The sequence below is a fragment of the Panthera tigris genome, chromosome C1, assembly GCF_018350195.1.
Source record: "Panthera tigris isolate Pti1 chromosome C1, P.tigris_Pti1_mat1.1, whole genome shotgun sequence".
NCBI lineage: Eukaryota > Metazoa > Chordata > Mammalia > Carnivora > Felidae > Panthera > Panthera tigris.
The window spans coordinates 139,645,004-139,658,215 of NC_056667.1; the positions used below are offsets into that span (position 1 = coordinate 139,645,004).

At 40.0% G+C, this 13,212-nt stretch overlaps 1 long non-coding RNA gene and 1 pseudogene across 1 annotated transcript in view; one reads left to right on the forward strand and one right to left on the reverse strand.

Moving 5' to 3' along the window:
• Positions 1–2,987: 2,987 nt before the first annotated feature.
• Positions 2,988–3,386, reverse strand: LOC102954515 (annotated as a pseudogene).
• A 616-nt stretch (positions 3,387–4,002) lies between these two features.
• The window catches only part of LOC122241338, a 52,825-nt gene continuing 43,615 nt past the window's right edge, over positions 4,003–13,212 (forward strand). Inside the window, exons 1-2 of the long non-coding RNA XR_006221418.1 lie at positions 4,003–4,561; positions 6,213–6,344. This is a non-coding gene — a long non-coding RNA (uncharacterized LOC122241338). The remainder of the gene's footprint in view (positions 4,562–6,212; positions 6,345–13,212) is intronic.

The following is a 13,212-nucleotide window of genomic DNA, read 5'->3' on the forward strand; positions in this document are numbered from 1 at the left end:
GGGTAGAATGGATTTTTAAAGGGTTGAAATGAAATTTAGGGGCAGAGGGGTGACAGAAATGTTCCATGTCTCAACAGTAGTGATACTTCTTGGATGTCTATGGATACCCAAACACAAGTAATTGTAATTATTAAATGTATGTAGTTTATTGTCCACAGATTATACTGCAACACAATTTTGTTGTTTTTCAGTCATTTACCTGTTGTTCGGGAGAGAGTCACCGAGGATTTAGAGAAAAAGACACTAGAGATGGAATAAGGGATGGGAGCCAAGATTTAGAGCTAGCTAGTGAATATCAGGAAGAAAGGCACAGGAAAGAATGATACCCTAGGATCTAATTGTAAGAGATGGCAACTTACCAGCTCTGACTCTGATGTCTTCAAAGGTTCTGGTGTCCCTAATGAAAAATGTTATCTGATCAAGTTGTATCCTTTGATCCAATTCTTTCTTAACTCCTCCCTATGCTCCCTATCCCCAATAAAGTGATGGGGTCTGAGGTTAATACCTTAGAACACTGCCAAGTAAATTTTAGATATTATCTGCTAACCTAATGTTTCAAAGAGTGATGTCTGAAAATTGTTTAATGCCTTCTTCACTCCCTGCATTTGAGACTTTTGAATTTCTTTTTTTTTTCTAATTTTTTAATGTTAATTTAATTTTGAGGCAGGGGAGGAGCAGAGATAGGGAGACACAGAATCCGAAGCAGGCTCCAGGCTCTGAGCTGTCAGTGCAGAGCCCGACACGGGGCTCGAACCCACAAACCATGAGATCATGACCTGAGCTGAAGTTGGATGCTTAACCAACTGAGCCACCCAGGCTTCCCTACACCTTTGAATTTCAACAGGGTGCTCTCATGCTCATTAGTGGAACCCACAGTTGAGAACTCTTTACTGTGATGTAATAATATTGCATTGTGACTGCAGAAGGGCACAGTTGGGTTCAAGGCCTCGGTTGGCTTTGGTGAGTGGAGGTTTTGGCTCAGCTCTTAAAACCATGAGATGCCCTTTTCTCTGACAGTAAGATTAGCCCTGCCAAATCATAAATGATTGCAGACCAAGATTTTTAGTGAAAGGAAAATCTTATGTAGACAAGATGAGTTTTGAATTCCTAAAAACTAGGAATTCAACTCATACAAAATCAGTGTCTTTTGGGAAAATGGCTCCTTTCTCGACCACTTCTGAATTCTCCCTCTGTTGTCTGGATCATGAGGTTCAATAAAGACTCAGGTGCAAAGATGGGGCTCACGTGTCATAGGTAGGGCTCCGCAAGACCCAGACCTGTTTCTCTCAACTATTTGCTTGTCTGTTAAGAAACCTAATAGGATCAAAGGATGATTTGTTTTAAAGCAGGTATGTTGTTTTGAGTGGGCAACCTTTAACCATTCTCCTGTGGGAAATGTTAACATCTTAAGCCATCAAAAATTATATAGTATGTATGGTAATTGTTTCATAAACTGATAATTTCTCCCTCCTCTTCTTCCCCTCCCTCAGTACGGGCCATAGTGGTTTGAACTGTGTCCTCCAAAAAGATATGTTGAAGTCCTTATCCCCGGTATCTGGGAATGTGACTTTATGTGAAAATTGGGTTTTTGCAGATGTAATTAGTTAAGGATCTTGAGACAAAATCATCCTAGATTTAGAGTGAGACTTGTATACAATGACTGGTATCTTTATTTATTTTTTATAAGATAGAATTTTTTAAAGCTTTTTTTATCTATTTACTTATTTTGAGAGAGAAAGAAAGAGAAAGAGAGACCTGGTGTGTGAGCAAGGAGGAGCAGAGAGAGAGAGAATCCTGAGCAGGGTCTGAAACTTACAGTGCAGAGTCTGATGCAGGGCTCAAACTCATGAACAGTGAGATTGTCATCTGAGCCGAAATCAAGAGTCGGATGTTTAACTGACTGAGCCACCCAGGTGCCCCAATGACTGGTACCTTTATAAGAGGAGAGGAAACAGAAAAGGAGCCATGTGAAGAGAAGGGCAGAGACTGGAATGGTGGCACTACAAGCCATGGCCACCTGAGGACTGCCAGGAGACAGCAGCAGACTAGGAGGAAGCAAGGAAAAAATCAGCCCCTAGAGTCTTCAGAGCATGGCCCTGCTGACACATTGGTTTGGGACTTATAACCTCCAGGACCGTGAGAGAATAAATTACTGATGTTCTCAGCCACCCAGTCTGTAGTAATGTGTTATGGTGGCCCTAGGAAAGTAAGGCATTGACCAATCCCATAAACCCATCCAGATCACCAACAATATTTAATTTAGACCATACCCCAAAGCCAGGTCAGAGAAACAAGGCACTGATATCATAGTCAGGAATGGTTTCTAAGTCTAGACTAAGGTAAAAGCAAAAGTCCAGGGGTGCCTGGTGGTTCAGTCAGTTAAGCATCTAATTCTTGATTTCAGCTCAGGTCACGATTTCAGGGTTTGTGAGTTCAAGACCCACATCACGCTCTGTGCTGGCAGTGCGGGCCTGCTTGGGACTCTTTCTCCCTCTTCCTCTCTCTCTCTCAAAATAATTAAATAAGCATTAAAAAAAAAAAAAAAGCAAAAGTCCAAATAATCGTATGTAGAGAAAAGACAAAAGTTGGTAAGATTGCCAATTAGTACTATTATTTTGGAAGATAGTATGACTTTATCTTGTAAAGCTGAAGATGTGCACAACCTTTCACTGAGCATGGCCACTGCAAAGGAGACAGACTGTTGCACATGAAGACAAGTGCAGGAACTTCTAGAAACATCATTGTTCCTAGTAGGCACAAACTGGAAAGAATCCAAATGTCCATCAACAGCATATCGATACGTGAAATGTACAGTATACTTAGAAGTGGAATGTTATTCAACAGCGGATGTTCATTGATAAACCACAGCTACCTGCAACTAACTGAATGACTTTTTTTTTTTGAGTAAAAATATCATTGTATTTATTTTCATACACATAATGTTTCTACAGTGTCAACATCTTCCTCTCAAAAGCAGAACAGAAGAATCCCAAAGCTTAGAACTGGATCACTTGACCCTTTTTCTTCTTATAACCTCCCAGTTCAAAATGCTTACATCTCTTAACGGCCGGCATCCTCTTGGGCCCGAAGGTAGGTTCAACACACTCAAGCCTCAGCACGATCTTCTTTGTGGTTTCAGCCTTCTTCAGGAAAATTGGCTCCTCCTGGCCACACTGCTTCTGATCACAGCGCCTCCTTCCCTGGGCACACAGTGAATCCTTGCCCTTCCCATACTAGGTCACTTTGTGAGGCTGATGTTTTCCTCACTTCTTACAGAAAGTCCTTTGGGTTTTAGGAACATTGATGATCTTTGCAGTAGCACTGTCAGCACAAAGAAAACGGGAAATTTGGCATCCACACTCCTCGCCTTGCCTCCCCTTGCTCATACCTAACAGGAAAGGGAGGAATAAATCTGAATGACTTTTTAAAACATAATGTTGAATCAAAAAAAAAAAAAAAGACAAGAGGAATGTATACATGCTATGATTCCCTTTATAGAAAATCCTGAAAAGAATTGTCAGCACTAAATTATTTAATTTAGAGATGCATAGTTGGGTAGTAAAACTATAAAGCAGACCAAGATAGCAAGTACCAGAACATTTAGGATAGTGGTTAACCCTAAGAGGGAAAGCAAGTAGTTATGATTAGGAAGAAGCATTCTGGGAAGGATGGGGGGGGGGGGGGGTGTTGTGGCTCTTCTAATACACCAGTGACAGTACACTGGTGACATTCTTTTTATTAAGCTGGATGGTGGTTTCATGGATGTTTATATTTTTATTTTCTATATGTTTATTCATTATAATTTCTTATATAGAGAATATTTTAAATATTTTAAAGAATTTTTTTTTTGAAAAAAGATAAAGGATAATAAAGGAAAGAAAAGAACCCATAGAAGCTTTGGAAGCATAAATTGTTCTAATTCACCTTGAAGAAATGTGTATGTTTTCATTAGGTTTTTTCACATAATCTTTCCTGCTCGGATTTCCAGCCTGTCAGCTAAAGTCTTAGTCAAGGCATTTTCTGCTGAAATCCAAGATTCTGGAAAAGAAGAAGAATATGATGAAAAAGCTCAACAAATCTTAATTGTTGCCTGGAGGTCAGGCCACGTGGAGAATGTGGTATTTAGCTTTGCCACAGACAAGCTCCCCCAAGGCTGCTGAGTGGCTGGAGACCGGTGGAGGTATAAGAGCGTGGTGAGCAAACAGACAGCACTTTGCATTTCCAAAGGGCTTTTCACATGGTCTCCTTGGAACCTCACCTTGCGAGAAGACTCTATTCCTTATATGTTCCTGGTGAGACTGTTAAACTACAGAGAAGTTAAGGTACTTGTCCAAAGTGTCAAGTTAAGGAAAAGACAGGGCCAGAACTGGAAACTACGTTTTCTCCACCCGAATGCAGTGACTTTTAATGGAGTTCAGTGGTAAATGTGGTGACACCAACACACAGTAGCAGAAGACTCAGTAGCACTAAGTTGGTGTGATGGAAAAGTCTCAGACTCGGGATGTCAAGCCGTGGGCTGAGAGCCAGCAGACTCCAAGGGGCTGTGCAGAAGACAGACATGGTAAGCTAATCCGAGGACGTTTGTATTTTGTAAGGCTTGAACCCACGGTGCAATCGAAACAAAATTCATATTGCTTGTGATGGTTTGTAGTGCTTAGCAAAAATCTCTGCTTTTCTTCCATGTGGTTGGTATTCCATCCCCCCTAAATACTTACACCCTCCACGCCAAACCCCAGTTCTTTACAAACTCAAAGCAATGAATCACTTAGGAAAACATTTCGGATAAACAGACATAGTCAGATCTCTGTTTGGACTTCATGCCGGAGAAAGTGAGCAGACCTTGACTGTTTCATATCGCTGCCCTCGATGCCAATAAGTCGACCGTTCGCAATACTGCTTCTGGGCCCTCGTGTGGTTGCAACAGAGGATATAGGAAAAGATTGAACAAATATCATCGTTCTATCTCAGTCCTGTCCTCAAAGCTTTTGCAAACTTAAGCAAACTATTTTTCATGATACCCTCCACAAACTGTGGAAGTCTACTGAAACCGTTCCTGGTACTGATACTTTGAGTTTGGAAGGTAAAAGGTAAAAGTCTGCATTCCTTAAAAGTTTTGGTAATGTAACTAAAATAAAACATAAGCCAAAATGAAACCAAAACTAAGGGCCTGGTCAGCATCAAAATGAATATATTTCTCTTGCTTTTCACAGTTGATTCTCTCATACATTGCACCTGAGAAGCAGGCCAGTGGGTTGCTAATTTTGTAGAATGGTAAAGCATCACTAAGATCATTAGAATCTGGGGGACAGAGACAAGGCAAAGATGGCCTTGTAAAGGGAAGAGCACATGGTGGCAAAGGTGTTTGCTTATCTATTGAGCTGGGTACGATGCAGGGTCTGGACAAAATGCACTCTCTACTCTAACATGGGTCTGGGCGCCTGGTGGATACGTCAGAACAGCAATTCAGATCACCTCCTCCTTCCCCCTCTGCCCTTCCCCTGAGAGTTTCCTCCATAGTACAAATGCACACAACTCTAACATCTAACGTAAACCTTTTCCACATCATCATACTTCCACCAAAAATGAAATACAAGAAGAAAATGAGTTGAAACCCTTTGGAGAATTAGGAAGCTTTACATCTAGAGTTTATCTTTTAAATTGAAATGACACGTGTATCACATAATTGGCATATAAAAAGAAGGCATTTAATTCATCTTTAAGAGTCTGGTGGAGTTTAAGGAAAGGCCGTGGACAGAATGATTTTCACCTTGAGCTAGAAGCCAGCATGCCTGATGCGTATCACTCTTGTAGATAAAGGAAGTTTCATATTCCTTCTCTCAGTGTTTTGACTGCACATCTACATGTAAATGGAATTGGCATCTGATATCAAACTATCCGAGAAAATAAAGAGAAGCAAATCAACATGGATTCTTAGACCAGTCTCTGCAGAAAGAATTTAAGTATTTGCAGATTTGAAGGAAACCTTCACTTGAAATTGCTGGGAGGCTTGGAACTGATAAACCTCAGTTTCCAAACCTGAAAACTGGAGACAATAACGGTACTCTCCTCACCGGGTTGCAGTGTTGGTTTAATGAGATCATATAAAGCACTAAATAAGAAGTTGAGTACTTAGTAATTGCTTAATAAAAGCTATAACTCATGATCATGTTTATATCATGTCTTATAATATTTATTTGCATATGCAATTTCAGGTTAATAGAGCGAATAATAAGAAAACTACAACAGACTGGAATATTGTGCTGCAATCTACAAATCAGTTTTTCTTCCATCATGCTATTTACTGCTCATAATCAAGCTTGTGGTTCTATATTTTCATGTGTCAGGTGAGGAAACTAAGGCCAATCTTTAGGAGTCCATAAGCAAACAAAAAGTAGGAATGCTGCTTTGCACTTTTTTAATACATCTATTGTGCCAAAGGTAGTTTTAGACATATATAAAAATTGGTTTCAACTGTTTTTAAACTAATATCTCTTTGAACTATATTTTTATAATTTTGATCATGACAAAATGTTCTTTGATCATATTCTGACCACTCTGAGAAATGCCCTATTCAAAGAAACACCCTATTCCTTTTGTACCCCTTTCATTAAAAAATATGTATTAAAGTAAAAGTGCAGGAACATGTCATATAGCTATAGGCATCTCATGATTCCAATCTGTATTATCTCAAGGGCTTTTCCCAAGTAGGATGAAATAGAGACCCAAAGAATTTAGTGGCTTTTTCTTCTTTTTTGGTTTGCTTGTTTTCAACACAAGATTTATCCAATTAACCATGGAATAAATAGGTTAATGATAATTTATTACCGAAAAGCTGCACTGTATGTATGAATTGTTCCCTGTTTTCATGGGAACTGTGTAGTGATTAAAATGATTTAGTAGCTTATTAAATAGCAAATGACACCTGTCCTACGTAAGACAATAAGCTAGTATTTGCTATCTCTCCATCCTGCCTGCATGTTAGAATCACCTGAGCTTTCAGAACTGACTCCTATCCACACCTCACCCCAGAGATGCTGACTTAATGGGTCTGTGGTGGGGCCTGAACACTGATGATCAAAGGTTCTCAATATATTTCTAGTCTGCAGCCAAGATGGAGCATTACTGCGATATTACTGTGATAGAGGAATATGAAACAAACAACGTTTAACCCCCCTCAAGGAGCTTTAGATTCTACTTAAGAAAAATATACTTTTAAAGTTCATTGACATACTTTAAAAAGGTCTTAAATGACCCACCACTGATAAATTACACATTCCTTTATCTTCCTATTCTCTTGTATCTCTCTCTCTCTCTTTCCCTCTAGTAATAAAATGGTTACAGTTCGCAGAAATAGAAAAATCACACCTTGAAATAAAAAGTATAAAAATCAAGAGCACTTAGTAATATGCTTACACATCTTAATACATATCTTAATAATATGCGTCCCAGGTATCTTTAGTCATACAGAAAGGGAATTTCTTCTTGAGAAATGAAATGTGCCCTCCAAGTGTCTAATAATAATTATAGATCTTAGGGAGTGTGTTAATCGTGCAAACGACATTCAGAACTGATCGTGGGTTTTGTTAAGGCCCTGTGAATGCCTGTTTGGTGATAAAAGCAAAATCCAAGGTTTTCCCATTAGCTAGATCATCACCTCTGCTTCCTGGCTCAAATACTTGGAGCTCTGTCTCCAGTCTAGTGTTGTCATTGCACCACCAAGAACCAAGTTCTCCTTGTTAATAGGCTACACTAAAAGCTGGAGAAGCCCCACTGGAGGAAGTATGATTCCAATTTGAGGATGAAAGTACAATACCCCCTGCCAGGTTTAAATTGAGAGCATATTATGCATTTTTAGTTAATTTCTCAGCCTGCAGAATAATTCGTCACATGTGTGCAGTATATATATATATATATATATATGCGCTCCCTCAACTGTTTCCTTAGAGACCCTGCGCTTGATGGGATAGTTGTAATTGGGGCAAAAAGTTAATAAATGACAATCACAGTTAAATACCCGATTTATGAAAGAAAATGCATGTATTAAAATTAAAAGGGGAATAATCAAAAGCAAGAGGAGCGGATTAATACATTTTTCTTGTCTCTGACAATTTTTTGTTAACATCAAGGCCCAGAGCACCATAGGGGTGGGGAAGTGAAATGAAATGTTTCTCAAAACACATGTACAGAGAAAAAACATGATTATAGCAAGTTAGTGTGGGAGAATCCACCCTCTGCATGGGAAAACCATACCTTCCTATGGATTTTAAATCAAGTTCTTCTGGATCGATTTTTTGTAGGTGTATTAGAAACTCTGAAGGAGATTTTGCAGGCCTTCCCTTTCGTCCCTTTCAAGTGTTTTCCTTTTTAATATTAATAACTGTTGCCATCTCCTACATAATTGTGGTGTCCATGATTCAGAAAAAGTACTTAATGATCAAACTCCTATGCATTCAGTAATGTTATATATTTATCACGTTTTTATATATACATAACATTTTACATGTATGTTTTCATATGTGTGTATATATGTAATTAAGCACAATTGTATTTGCATACCTTTGAAAAATAGGATACACACAGGTCACCTGAATGTGTCTCCATATTTTGTAGTCCCTGGTCATCCTTTCCTTTGTTGGCCAGAAAATTCCCCAGGTCCTCATCTTAGGTGTCTGCAGAATGTCCAGCCCCTCCCACCACGTTTCTGAAGTTTCCTGAGAAGGATGCTTTCCCTTCCGACTCTATTCTCCTTTTTCCACTTCTCACTTTGCCTTCACGGCCACTGTCCATCCATCTAAGTCCATCACCACATGCACGGACGCGCCCTCCTCTTCACTTGCTAAAATATCACCAGTACACTACATACGGCTTTCATTCAAGATCTGCGGGGTATAGAAGGGTGCAATCACACCACAGCAAAGGAAGCAGTTTAAAACTGAATAGCAAACATCTCTGTTCTGTCCTTTGTCCAGCACTCCTTAGCAGGTATTATTTCTTCTCTCTCTCTCTCTCTCAAGAACCAGCCTGAATCTATTTTGCTTGAATCTGTTCTCTTTTAACCAAGAATTTCTCCCCTTTCCACTACCTCTCCTTCAACAACCTTCCTCCCTCCTCGGGAAGGTCCTCCACCATAGCGAGCAGGATTTCCCTCTACCTGTTTTTGGCATCAGGGTAAAATGAAAATCTCTATTCCAAGACATAGAAGCTTTAATCCCTTCTTTTTACTAGTCGGGGTGTTACGGTTAATCTAAAAAGTCCCATTAAGTCTCTTTCTTCCTGCTCTCCCAGAGTAATCTGCCCAAACTTTAGTCTACTTGTAACATCCCATTTTTTCCCCTCCCTGCCACACATAGGGCTGAAAATTATTTATCAGGCCTACAGAAATGCTTGATGCACCCCTTGACATCCCCCAGGGCATGCCCCAGGCAGTGGGCCACAGCTACACCAGCTTGGAAATAGCTGATCTGTACTTTCATAAAACTATCCAGTGAGTACAACTGGCCTTTGACACAGCTCAGTTTTGGTGAAAGCATTCCTTCCTCTCTATCATGGATTTTCCTTCTTTTCCTTTACCTCACTTGCTTTCTGTAGTGAAGCTAACGAAAACCTACAGAGAAAAGAGTAAAAGAAAGCTAGCAGTAAAGTGTTAATGCTCCCAGAGGCATGACATTTTAATGTGCAGCACAATCTTCAGCCGAGAGAGCTTAAAGCAAGAGTGTCTCTGACTGTGGGCTATTAATCATCCACAAGTCAGTAAAGAATCTATCTTTGGAGGACAGGACGCTTCCCCAACCTTTGGAATCATGCAATATAACATGCCTCCCTATGCTGTCTTCCTATTCATTCCCCCCTTTCCTAGACTAGCTTACCTGAATAGAAGAATTAAAATGGATGAGATCCAAGTAAAATCATTTCTTCCTCTTCCAATCCAGAGTACTGGTTTAATACTGCTTTATGCTTCTTTAATTGTCCTCCAAATGGATCACAGCACAGCCCTGACTCCCTAATAGGTGCTAAATAGGTTCTTATAAGAAGCCCCAGTGCCCAGGTCCTATAGAGCATTGGTTGATATCTGAAACTCAGAGTTGTACATCTGTCTCCTCCTGGAAAAAAAAAAATAAATCTGTTAAATTATAAACTCACCAGTCAGGATGTACACTTGCATTTTGGATCAATGCCAAGTAAATATTCAGTGACCAGCATTATGTTGCAAGTTGTTAGGATTTTGAATCAGAATCAGATTCTCTGGGTCTGCAACTCAACTCTGATATGAACCAGGTGACCCAAGGCAGGTTATTTAATATGTCTGGCTTAGTTTCATCATATGTGAAGTGGGACTAATAAAGTACCTTCCCTGTGGGTTTGTTGCAGGAATGAAATGGGACAATTACTCTTTAGTGCTTAAAACAGTGTTTAGAAAAAAATCCAAATGTGACTCCTCATGGCTGTTTTCACTGAGGTATCTGAGCAATAGATACAGATATCAAAATGATTATGAAACTGATGTTTAGAAATTGCAAATAAAAGTGCAATGAATTGGCTACACAGCTGTAGAACTCCCAGCCTCTTTGAAACTATCAAATGTAAGGAGAGGAGAAAAAGGGTAACCATTTATTAAGAGGTTTCTTTGGAGATAACCATGGCTGTTTTGAGTTCTCACAACTCCTTTCGAATGATTGATGGTATGGTCTCATTATGATTTAATCTACTGTTTTTTAACTTCGAAGTGAGAAACGTCTTCAATGGGACTGCTTTGAGACCTTGATGTTGCTTGCCCTGGCCTGGAGAGCATTGTGTAACAGGACCTGACTCCCGCTCCAATGCTCATGAGAGCTGACTAGTCAGAGAAGCGCTCAGTGCTTGGGTAGCAGAGGAAGGACCTCCTGCTTCCTGGTTAGGGGCAGCTGCAGAGACAGCATTCGTGAAGGCAAAGGATGTAGCAGCATTCCCCATGGATCAGATGGTGACTACCAAAGAGAAGATCACCTGGTTACCAGTACTGACAGAGTTGCCTGGGAGGGGCGGAGGGCCCCAGCAGCTAAAGCTGGAAAGGAATGTCAAAGGGTCAGAGGTTGTTTAAGGACTCACATGTGGCCACTCCATACAGAAATGCATGTGTTGGTTCAAGGTTACTGCAAGATGGCAGGCCCATCCAGCCTCCACACTGAGTTCTACACAGAATCAAAAAAGTGTTCCCAAGAGAAATGCCAGCTTTTCCACCATTTGCTAGGCATAGAGGGCTGTTCAAGGAAGATATTTCCTGGTCGTCTCTTTCCCCTCTCCTCACCACAATTCTGACCTCAAAGGATCAGAAATTGGCTAGCAAGTGGTGGGTGGCATTAGTCAGGGATCTTCAGAGAAACAGAACCAATAGGATGTGTGTGTGTGGAAAGAGATAGAGATAGAGATAGATAGGGATGTCTGAATGTGTCTCCATATTTTGCAGCCCAGGGTCATAAGGATATGGCCATAGATAGGGATATCCATCTATCTATCTATCTATCTAATCATCTATTTATATATTTTAAGAAATTCTCTTACACAGTTGTGGGGCTTGGCAAGTCCACAATCTGCAGGGTTGGTGGCAGACTGCAGACCCAGAGCAGAGTTGTAGTTCAAGGAGTAGGAAGGCAGTCGGCTGATAGAAGTCCTTCTTGCTGGTGGGGGGTGGGGGGTGGTCAGTCTGTTCTATTATGGCCTTCAACTGATTGGAAGAGGCCCACTCATACTATAAGGGGCAATCTACTTAAAATGTGCCAATTTAAGTGTTAATCTCATCCAAAAAATAATTTCACAGAAACATCTAGAATAAGGTTTGAGCAAATATCTCAGTTCCCTGGCCTAGCCAAGTGGACATATAAAATGAACCATCATAGGTGGGGTGCAGGGGAGAGGACAGGAGCAAGGATATGAGTCAGAAGCTGGCCACAGCACTTCCCCACTTTGAGTTGGCAGGCATATGGGGAATATTTCATGTTAAATCACCCAGTGAATTTGATTATCATTAGGCACTGGCTATTCTAATTTTTGACATGCAAATCTCTGTATTACCTAAAGTAGTCTTAGGACACCAGGAGAGAAATTCATGGTCCTACCTGAGTACTCATTTAGGAGCAGGGGAAGATACTAAACATTTTAAAAAATGGAATACCAAAAACAAAAAAACAAAACAAGTCTTTTGATTGCTCCATGATTATTCATGTATAATAAACCAGTTACAAGTACCAGGTACATAGTATATATTCAATAAATATTCACTTATCATTATAATACATACATATAAGATAATTTACTATAAACAACACAGAAAATCGATGTCCTTTTTTTATACATCTACTTTCTTTCTTAAAGGTTTTTTATTTTATTTTTTAGAGAGAGTATTTTTGAGAGAGAGAGAGAGAGAGAAAGAGACAGAGTGGGGGAGGGGCAGAGAGGAGAACAGAAGAAATGCAGCAGGCTCTGCACTGACAGCAGCGAGCCCGAGCCCGATGGGGCTCAAATTCGCATACCACCAGGTCAGGACCTGAACTGAAGTCAGACGCTCAACCAGCTGAGCCACCCAGATGCCCCATATCTAGTTTCTTGATAATGACATATACATGTAGTCTGACAACCTAAAACAGATGAATACTTTTCACTAAATTGCTTGATAGGTGGGAAAGAACAAAATTTTTTGGTATGTGTTTGCTTCTTTTATAAGGTTATATTGCAAAGACTGTGCCTTATGTTTTGGTGTTTCACATAAACATATTGTCTGAACTTTCCTCTGCGGGAGGATAGATATAAACTTTGAAATTTAAATACGCTCACACTATGGCAAACATATTTGCCTTTGTTGGTGTTTATTATTGTCTATAGCCTGAAGGCACTATTGACTCTCAGGTAAACAAACAAACAATTAGCTTGCTATTTGAAGTAGGAAGGTGTAATTAACAAATTTGCTTACCCATCTACCCCACTACCAACAGCCAGCACTTTGGGTCTTTTGCCTTCACCCTTACTCTTCCTCCCTTTCTCAGTCTTCCTCTACCTCTACCTCCATTTCTATTCACAAATACCTTTCTACTCTACTACTCTGGATTCCAGAAAATACAGTTGCATATTATACTCAAAGGTGACGAGTCTGGGGCATCAATCAACCCAATGCAATACTGATGTTCAAGGGTACTTTTTGAGATGTTATTTTCTTGGCTGTAGAAGCAGCCTATTAAGAGA